Source organism: Pongo pygmaeus, chromosome 4 (genome assembly GCF_028885625.2).
Source record: "Pongo pygmaeus isolate AG05252 chromosome 4, NHGRI_mPonPyg2-v2.0_pri, whole genome shotgun sequence".
Taxonomy (NCBI): Eukaryota; Metazoa; Chordata; class Mammalia; order Primates; family Hominidae; genus Pongo; species Pongo pygmaeus.
In genome coordinates this window covers 41,050,220-41,061,501 of record NC_072377.2, presented here as the reverse complement: position 1 = coordinate 41,061,501, position 11,282 = coordinate 41,050,220, and positions in this window count along the sequence as shown.

Sequence of the window (11,282 nt, the reverse complement as noted above, 5' to 3'; positions counted from 1 at the left end):
TGTTCACTCTGATGGTAGTTTCTTTTGCTGTGCAGAAGCTCTTTAGTTTAATAAGATCCCATTTGTCAATTTTCACTTTTGTTGCCATTGCTTTTGGTGTTTTAGTCATCATGTCCTTGCCTATGCCTATGTCCTGAATGGTATTGCCTAGGTTTTCTTCTAGGGTTTTTATGGTTTTAAGTCCAACATTTCAGTCTTTAATCCATCTTGAATTAATTTTTGAATAAGGTGTAAGGAAGGGATCCAGTTTCAGCTTTCTACATATGGCTAGCCAGTTTTCCCAGCATCATTTATTAAATAGGGAATCCTTTCCCCATTTCTTGTTTTTGTCAGGTTTGTCAAAGATCAGATAGTTGTAGATGTGTGGTGTTATTTCTGAGGCCTGTGTTCTGTTCCATTGGTCTATATCTCTGTTTTGGTACCAGTACCATGCTGTTTTGGTCACTGTAGCCTTGTAGTATAGTTTGAAGTCAGGTAGTGTGATGCCTCCAGCTTTGTTCTTTTGGCTTAGGATTGTCTTGGCAATGTGGGCTCTTTTTTGGTTCCATATGAACTTTAAAGTATTTTTTTCCAATTCTGTAAAGAAAGTCATTGGTAGCTTGATGGGGATGGCATTGAATCTATAAATTACTTTGAGCAGTATGGCCACTTTCATGATATTGATTCTTCCTATCCATGAGCATGGCATATTCTTCCATTTGTTTGTGTCCTCTTTTATTTCATTGAGCAGTGGTTTGTAGTTCTCCTTGAAGAGATCCTTCACATCCCTTGTAAGTTGGATTCCTAGGTATTTTGTTCTCTGTGCAGCAATTGTGAATGGGAGTTCACTCATGATTTGGCTCTCTGTCTGTTAATGGTGTATAGGAATGCTTGTGATTTTTGCCCATTGATTTTGTATCTGAGACTTTGTTGAAGTTGCTTATCAGCTTAAGGAGATTTTGGGCTGAGGTGATGGGGTTTTCTTTTTTATATACATATAAATTTTTTTTATTACACTTTAAGTTCTAGGGTACATGTGCACAACATACAGGTTTGTTACATATGTATACATGTGCCATGTTGGTGTGCTGCACCCATTACAATCATGTCATCTACAAACAGGGACAATTTGACTTCCTCATTTCCTAATTGAATACTCTTCATTTCTTTCCCTTGCCTGATTGCCCTGGCCAGAACTTCCAACAGTATGTTGAATAGGAGTGGTGAGAAAGGGCATCCTTGTCTTGTGCCAGTTTTCAAAGGGAATGCTTCCAATTTTTGCATTTGAGTGAGTTTCTTAATCCTGAGATCTAATTTGATGGCACTGTGGTCTGAGAGACAGTTTGTTGTGATTTCTGTTCTTTTACATTTGCTGAGGAGTGCTTTACTTCCAATTATGTGGTCAATTTTAGAATAAGTGCAATGTGGTGCTAAGAAGAATGTATATTCTGTTGATTTGGGGTGGAGAGTTCTGTAGATGTCTATTAGGTCTGCTTGTTGCAGAGCTGAGTTCAAGTCCTGGATATTCTTGTTGACATTCTGTCGCGTTGATCTAATATTGACAGTGGGGCGTTAAAGTCTCCCATTATTATTGTGTGGGAGTCCAAGTTTGTAGGTCTGTAAGGACTTGCTTTATGAATCTGGGTGCTCCTGTATTGGGTGCATATATATTTAGGATAGTTAGCTCTTCTTGTTGAATTGATCCCTTTACTATTATGTAATGGCCTTCTTTGTCTCTTTTGATCTTTGTTGGTTTAAAGTCTGTTTTATCAGAGACTAGGATTGCAACCCCTGTTTTTTTTTTTTTTTGCTTTCCATTTGCTTGGTAGATCTTCCTCCATCCCTTTATTTTGAGCCTATGTGAGTCTCTGCATGTGAGATGGGTCTCCTGAATACAGCACACTGATGGGTCTTGGTTCTTTATCCAATTTGCCAGTCTGTGTCTTTTAATTGGGGCATTTAGCCCGTTACATTTAAGGTTAATATTGTTATGTGTGAATTTGATCATGTCATTATGATTTGAGCTGGTTATTTTGCCTGTTAATTGAGGTAGTTTCTTCATAGCATCAATGGTCTTTACAATTTGGCATGTTTTCGCAGTGGCTGGTACCAGTTGTTTCTTTCCATGTTTAGTGCTTCCTTCAGGAGCTCTTGTAAGGCAGGCCTGGGGGTGACAAAATCTCTCAGCATTTGCTTGTCTGTGAGATATTTTATTTCTCCTTCACTTATGAAGCTTAGTTTGGCTGGCTATGAAATTCTGGGTTGAAAATTCTTTTCTTGAAGAATGTTGAATATTGGCCCCCACTCTCTTCTGGCTTGTTGGGTTTCTGCCAAGAGATCCACTGTTAGTCTAATGGGCTTCCCTTTGTGGGTATCTTGACCTTTCTCTCTGGCTGCCCTTAATGCTTTTTCCTTCATTTCAACCTTGGTGAATCTGACAATTGTGTCTTGGGGTTCCTCTTCTCGAGGAGTATCTTTGTGGTGTTCTCTGTATTTCCTGAATTTGAATGTTGGCCTCCCTTGCTAGGTTGGGGAAGTTCTCCTGGATAATATCCTGAAGAGTGTTTTTCAACTTGGTTGCATTCTCCCCATCACTTTCAGGTATGCCAATCAAATGTAGATTTGGTCATTTCAAATAGTCCCATATTTCTTGGAGGCTTTGTTCATTTCTTTTTACTGTTTTTTCTCTAACCTTGTCATCTCACTTTATTTCATTAATTTGATCTTCAATCACTGATACTCTTTCTTCCACTTGATCGAATCGGCTATTGAAGCTTGTGCATGTGTCACAAAGTTCTCGTGCCATGGTTTTCAGCTCCATCACATCATTTAAGGTCTTCTCTACACTGTTTATTCTAGTTACCCATTCGTCTAACCTTTTTTCAAGGTTTTTAGCTTCCTTGCAATGGGTTCAAACATCCTCCTTTAGCTCAGAGAAATTTGTTATTACTAACCTTCTGAAGCCTACTTCTGTCAACTCATCAAAGTCATTCTCCATCCAGCTTTGTTCTGTTGCTGGTGAGGAGCTGTGATCCTCTGGAGGAGAAGAGGCATTCTGATTTTTAGAATTTTTCAGCTTTTTTGCTCTGGTTTCTCCCCATCTTTGTGGTTTTATCTACCTTTTGTCTTTGATGTTGGTGACCTACAGATGGGGTTTTGGTGTAGATGATCTTTTTGTTGATGTAGATGCTATTCCTTTCTGTTAGTTAGTTTTCCTTCTAATGGGTCCCTCAGCTGCAGGTCTGTTGGAGTTTGCCAGACTATGTTTGCCTGGGTATCACCAGCAGAGGCTGTAGAACAGCAAATATTGCAGAACAGCAAATATTGCTGCCCAGTCCTTTCTCTGGAAACTTTGTCCCAGAGGGGCAGCTGCCTATATGAGGTGTCTGTCAGCCCCTACTGGGAGGTGTTTCCCAGTTAGGCTACACAGGGGTCAGGCACCCACTTGAGGAGGTAGTCTGTCCGTTCTCAGAGCTCAAACGCTGTGCTGGGAGAACCACTGCTCTCTTCAGAGCTGTCAGACAGGGACATTTGTCTGCAGAAGTTGTCTGCTGCCTTTTGTGCAGTTATGCCCTGCCCACAGAGGTGGAGTCTAGAGGCAGTAGGCCTTGTTGAGCTGCGGTGGGCTCCACCCAGTTTGAGCTTCCCGGCCACTTTGTTTACCTACTCAAGCCTCAGCAATGGCGAACGCCCTTCCCCCAGCCAGGCTGCCACCTCGCAGTTCGATCTCAGACTGCTGCACTAGCAGTGAGCAAGGATCTGTGGGCATGGGACTGGCTGAGCCAGGCACGGGAGAGAATCTCCTTGTCTGCCAGTTGCTAAGACCTTGGGAAAAGTGCAGTATTTGGGTGGGAGAGTCCCATTTTTCCAGGTAGTCTGTCACGGCTTCCTTTGGCTAGGAAAGGGAAATCCCCCAACCCCTTGCACTTCCCAGGTGAGGCGACACCCCACCCTGCTTCTGCTCACCCTCTGTGGGCTGCACCCACTGTCCAACCAATCCCAGTGATATGAACCAGGTACCTCCGTTGGAAATGCAGAAATCACCAGGTACCTCCATTGGAAATGCAGAGATCATGCTGGGAGCTGCAGACTGGAGCTGCTCCTATTCAGCCATCTTCACTCATTCCGTCTCAAAACAGTTTATTAGTCAAACACAGTGGCTCATGATTATAATGCCAGCACTTTGGGAAACCCAGACAGGAGGATAGCTTAAGACCAGGAGTTTGAGACCAGCCTGCACAGCATAGTGAGACCTCATCTCTACAAAAAGTAAAAAAAAATTAAAAAGCCAGATATGGTGGTGTTGCATGCCTATAGTCCTAGTTACTTGGGAACTGTGATGGGAGGATAGCTTGAGTCCAGGAGTTTGAGGCTGCAGTGAGCTATGATCATGCCACTGTACACCAGCCTGGTTTACAGAGCAAGACTTTGTCTCTGAAAAAAAACAGTTTATCCAAAGATATGCCTTCCATAATACGCAACTAAGTCAACCTACAAACACTCAGTCCAGGAGTCCAGAAAGAACCCAACTGTAATTACTACCAGGGTAATTGCCAACTATATGAAATTAGATTCTTATGAGTTTGTGAAGATAGTCAATGTGTACCTAGGGCTATTTTTAAATTTACGTGATCCAAAATGAGAGTGCAGCAGCCTATTAAAGTATCAAAACTCTTTTCTTTGGATTGAAGATTATATCAACTAGCATTGTGATAGTGATGGTATGGCTCACATTAATCAGAAGGTCCAGTTAACATTTGCATATATTATAACTTTGATTAATCAAAAGATGAAACAAATTATGTTAATAATGCTTTGTTATCAAAAAAAAAAATCTCAAAACATGTAGTCCAATGCAGGATGAAGAAGAGGCTACCTCATTTGTGAATAAGTCAGGAAGAAGGTTTTAAAATAGCGGTGTAGAAGTAAACTGGCTTCACTACTCCCCACAGAAAACCTAAAACAAATATACGGCACTAAGATTTTCACCAGCAACAACCGAGAACTCAAATATGAGAATGAGACAGATCCTGGGGCCGCAGAGAAACGAAAAAAGAAAAAAAAAAAACTCTGAGCAGATCGTAGGAGATGATTCTTCTTCATCTGCAAGGCCCACCCCATTCTGCCCAGCAACAAGTGCATTAAAAAAATCTCCCCCCAAAGCACCGTTTCTATACTAGAAAAACTGAGATTGAAGTGGCCAACCAGCTTTTCCAACATCTTGGATTTTCCGGCAGGAGACCTGTCCTTGCTTTAACCCATGAGAAGCATTGTAGCTGTCTGAAGGGAGAAATATACCTAAGAATGGGCAGCGACAAAAGGTAGAGGCAAGATTAGCATCTCCAGCCCTGGAAACTCTGCTCTATAACTTGGCCAAAGGAAATGCCAAATTAGAGTGGGTATTCAGCAGCAGCACACTATAGGAAGTATGTTTCATAGGTCCCCTTGTGCACACCCCTAGTAAGCTTACCCACATGGCCAAGATAATTCCTTTGGGATATGTAACACTGCAGTCATTTTGTCGAGCCAAGGAGAACCTGGACTTAAGGTGCCACCCAAAGCTGAAAAAAGGCAGTGACCTAGCAGTAATGACTTGCTAAGAAAATATATCCAATAAAAACCAAAACAAGCCAGAGAGAGAACACTGGAATAAATAAATTCTTCAATGCAAAGACAGAAATTTATACCGATGAGAAACAACAGTAAACAGGGAATGACAACCTCCCTCAAAAGGACAAAGCAAAAATCCAGTGATTGACCCTAACGAGATGGCAATTTGTGAGCTCCCTGACCAAGAATTCGACAGCACTTTTAAGGAAACTCAGTGATCTCCAAAATAATACAGAAAAGCACTTCAGAAATTTATCAGAGAAATTTAACAAAGATATTGAAGTAATAAAAAAAATCCAACAGAAATCTTGGAACTGAGAAATACATTTGCTGAACTGAAGAACTCATTACAGACTTTCAAGAACTGAATGGATTAAGCAGAGGAAAAAAAATTAATGAGCTTGAAGACTAGCTATTTGAAAATATACAGTCAGAGAAGAAAAAGAAAAAAGAACAAAAAGGAACAAAGAGCACCTACAAGACATAGAGAATTACCTTAAAAGAACAAATCCAGAGCTCAACAAGAACAAGGGATAGAAATCTTATGCAAAGAAATAATAACAGAAAACTTTCCAAAGCTTGAGGAAGATATAAATATCTGGGCACAAGAAGATCTGAGAACATCAAACAGATTCAACTTAAATAGGACTATCCCAAAGCATATAACAATCAAACTCTCAGCCACACACAGTGGCTCATGCCTGTAATCCCAGCACTTTGGGAGGCCGAGGTGAGCAGATCACTTGAGGCCAAGGGTTCAAGACCACCCTGGGCAACATGGCAAAACCCCATCTCTACTAAAAATACAAAAATTAGGTGGGCATGCTGGCATACGCCTGTAATCCCAGCTACTTGGGAGGCTGAGATATGGGAATCTCTTGAACCCAGGAGGTAGAGGTTGCACTGAGCCAAGATCATACCACTGCACTCCAGCCTGGGTGACAGAGTGAGACCCCATCTCAATAATAATAATAATAATAATACTTTAATGATAAAAAATGCTACTAAAGTGAATATGTGCCATTGGAAAATCAGTACTGATAGATTTGCTTAACACAGAGTTTAGCACAAAAACCTTCCATTTATTTTAAAAAATGCAATATCTGTAAAGCGCAATAAAGCAAAGCACAATAAAATGAAATATGCTTGTATTTTCTCTCATTCTGTAGGTTCTTTTTTCACTTTCTGGTGAGAAAAGTTTTAATAGACTTTCGATGGACTAAAGCTTTTAATTTTGATGAAGTCCAATTTATCTAATTTGTCTTTGGGTGCTTATGCTTTTGTTGTCATATCTAAGAATGTATTGACAAATTAAAAGTCATGAAGATTTAATCCTTCTTTTCCAAAGAGTTTTATAGCTCTTTTTTGGTCTTTCATCCGTTTTGAGTTTATTTTGCATAGGTTGTGAGATAGGGGTCTAACTTCATTCTTTTGCAGATGGATCTCCAGTTATCCCAGCACCATCTGTTGAAAAGACTTTTATTTACCCATCGAATATTCTTGGCACTTTTATCAAAAATCGATTGACTATAAGTATATGGGTTTATTCCTAGACCCTTTTTATTCCATTTATCTAAATGTCTATCCTTATGCTAATACCACAGTATTTCAATTACTTCAACCATGTAATAAAGTTTGAAATCAAGAAGTATGAATCTTCTAACTCATAATTCTTTTTAAAGTTTGTTTTAGCTATTTGGGGTTACTTACAATTCCATGTGAATTTTAGGATCAATTATTTCATTTCTACAACAAACACCATTTTGATTTTGATAGGAATTGCATTGAATCTTTAGGTTGCATTGGGTAGTATTACCATCGTAACAATAATAAGTCTTTCAATCCATGAACATGATATTACTTTTTACTTATTTAAGACTTCTTTAATTTCTTTCAGCAATGTTTTAAAGTTTGTAATGTATAAATTTTGAGATGTTTGGCTAAATTTATTCCCAAGCATTTTATTCTATTCTGTTTTATGCTATTATAGATGGAATTTAAATTTTTTTCTGGCCAGGCACAGTGGCTCATGCCTGTAATCCCAGCACTTTTAGAGGCCAAGACGGGCAAATCACTTGAGTTCAGGAGTTTGAGACCAGCCTGGCCAACATGGTGAAACCCCATCTCTACTAAAAAAACAAAAATTAGCTGGGCATGGTGGCAGGTGCCTGTAATCCCAGCTACTCGGGAGGCCGAGGCATGAGAATTGCTTGAGCCCAGGAGGTGGAAGTTGCAGTAAGCCGAGATTGCAACACTGCATTCCAGCATGGGCTACAGAGCAAGACTCCATCTCAAAAAAAAAAAAAAAAAAAAAAAAAAAATTCAGATTGTTAGTTGATAGTGTATAGAAATAAAGTTGATTTTTGTATGTGGACATTGTATCTCACAACCTAGGTGAACTGGTTTGTTAGATGTAATAGTATTTTGTGTGTCAGTTCCTTATAATTTTGTATCTAAAACTATGTTATCTGCAAGTAGAAATAATTTTACTTCTTCCTCTCCAATCTGGATGTCTCTCTCTCTCTCTCTCTCTGGCCTAATAACCTTGTTTAGAAACTACAGTACAATGTTATATAGAAGACAGAAATTGAAAGAGAACATCTTTGTCTTGGTCTTCATCTTAGAAGGAAAGCTTTAAGGTCTTCGCCATTAAGTATAATTTTTTTTTTTTTTTGGTGACAGAGTCTGGCTCTGTCACCCAGGCTGGAGTGCAGTGGCACAATCTTGGCTCACTGCAAGCTCCGCCTCCCAGGTTCATGCCATTCTCCTGCCTCAGTCTCCTGAGTAGCTGGGACTACAGGCACCCGCCACTACATCTGGCTAATTGTTTGTATTTTTAGTAGAGACGGATTTTCACCATGTTAGCCAGGATAGTCTCGATCTCCTGACCTCGTGATCCGCCCACCTCGGCCTCCCAAAGTGCTGGGATTACAGGTGTGAGCCACCGCACCCGGCCATTAAGTATAATTTTAGATATGAGTTCTTCATAGACACCCTTTATAATGTTGAAAAAGTTCCCTTCTATTTCTATTTTGTTGAATGTTTGTGTCATGAAAGGCTGTTGGATTTTGTCAAAATTTTGTATGCATCTATTCAGATGATCATGTGTTTTTTGTCCCTTATTCTCAATATGGTGCATTACATTGATTGGTGTTCATGTTGAAACAACATTACATTCCTAAAATAAATCCTCATTTGGCCATGGTGTATAATCCTTTTTTATACACTGTTTGATTCTGTTTGCTAGTATTTTGAGGCATGTTATGTCTATACTAATATGGAATATTGGTCTGTAGTTCTCTTTTCTTCTGATATATTTTTCTGCTTTTGGCTTCAAGGTAATATGGGGCCTCGTAGAATGAGTTGGAACATGTTCTTTCCTCTTCTATTTTTTGGAAGGGTTTGCAAAGGATTGGAAGGACTCCATTTCTGCCCATCTCTATCCTCCTCCCTATCTTCTCATTAGTAACCACTTGTGTTAGTTTTGGGGCACCCTTTCAGAGTTCTTTTCATACAAATATAAGAAAATACAAGGCCAGGCACAGTGGCTCACGCCTGTAATCCCAGCACTTTGGGAGGACAAGGAGGGCAGATCACGAGGTCAGGAGTTCACGACCAGCTCAACCAATATGGTGAAACCCCGTCTCTACTAAAAATACAAAATTAGCCAGACACGGTGGTACATGCCTGTAATCCCAGTTACTCGGGAGGCTGAGGCAGGAGAATCACTTGAACCCAGGAGACGGAGGTTGCAGTGAGCCGAGATTGCGCCATTGTACTCCAGCCTGGGCAACAAGAGTGAAACTCCATCTCAAAAAAAAACAAAAGAAAAGAAAATACAAATATATGCTTTTATTTCTCCTCTTACATGTACGTAATTTGTATACGCAAACTCCCTGTATGTATGTGTTTATGTTTGTGTGTGTGTGTGAGAGAGAGAGAGCGAGCGAGAGAGAGAGACAGAGAGTTTGAAGTTATGAGAAGAGAAAAAAAATCATGAAATAGCCATAAGTTTTTCAGTCTAAGCATCCTTGGATTCTTTCAGTCTAACCTACCCTTGTTAATTATCCTCATTCCACCCCCTCATTTATCTCTACCATGCTAACTAACATGTCAAAATGTAGTATGTCAAAATCACAACCCTATTTAAATACAGTCCACCTGTTCGCTGACTATACTCTGTGATTGGTCTTACTTTAAATTCATGATTATGAACTTCAAGTGGACCTTCAAGTGGCAATCACACCACTTTGCCTAGTCCACCAAGTAATTCACTACGATTATTTCACACTTTCTTCTCTAAACCTATTCCCATAAACTCACTTTCTGGTAATAATCTTTTTTCCTACTTCATTGAGCAAAACAAACTGAAAAAACTTAAACCTGCTCCCACTGAATCAATACACTCTGCCTTTCTTCCTGTTACAGTGAATTGCTTCTCTATGTTCCTAACTCAGTAGCTAGAAATTCTGTTTCATGTTTCTCCTCAAGAGGCCCTGAATGGAAGGAAGGTAAGTCTGGACTCAAACTGTGTCTTTTCCATCTTCAGAATTCCTGGGGTACTTATCAGAGCAAATTGGTTAAGAATACTGTTGGGCAGGGTCAGACACGGTGGCTCATGCCGTAATCCCAGCATTTCGGGAGGCCAAGGCGGGCAGATCACTTGAGGTCAGGAGTTCGAGACCAGCCTGGCCAACAAGGTGAAACCCTGTCTGTACTAAAAATACAAAAATTAGCTATCTGTGGTAGCGCATGCCAGTGGTCCCAGCTACTCAGGAAACTGAGGCACAAAAATTGCTTGAACTTGGGAGGCAGAGGTTGCAGTGAACTGAGATTGCACCACTGCACTCCAGCCCGGATGACAGAGTGAGACCCTGTCGACAAAAAAAAGAATACTCTTGTGCAGGCATTCCAGAGAGGAAAATGCCTCTGCCCCTACTCCTACCCATGTAATCAAGCTGATGTCTTTGGGGGGCACTGGGATGGGCATGAAGATGGGTGAGTTGATGCTACCAAGACTTTAGGTGACAGGAACAGAGCTACCTCTCAGCCCCATGGGGCTTGGTAGAATCAGTACTGAGCTTAACCATTGCATGTCTGTGCCCTGTGATATTCTTCTCTTGTTCATCACCGTGAATCTTTCTTCACTGGTTTCTATATAATGTTGATAATTTGGATGCCAGGGATAGGTGAGTGTGTGTGATGGGGAAAGTTGATGAGTATAGCTCAGACTGAAAGAATCTAAGAATTCTTACACTGAAAGACTGTGGATAACTATTTCACACTTCATTTTTCCCTCACACCTCCAATATCTACTGTCTCATATTCATTCTTAGCCAATAATTTTCTTATGTCATTGATAAAATGGAATCCATTGCAAGAGTATTTACACACATTCTTATTGTCTATCCATCCACCCACCAACATCTGTGCCCAAAATACTCTGCCTTACCTTTTGTCACCATAGGTGAACTCCACATGCTCCTTGCTGAGGCAAATTCCTGCACTTGTATACCAGATCCCATCTTGTCTACTCACAATTAGAGCCTGAAAAGCCAGCCTTCATCCATCTTAAAACCTCTGCTCAGGAACAACCCTGCACCACATGAGATTGCATCCCTACTCCCTTTACAATTCACTTTGCATGGCAGGGAAATTATGTGGCCCTTCTTCTGGCAAACATTTGTAAGCAT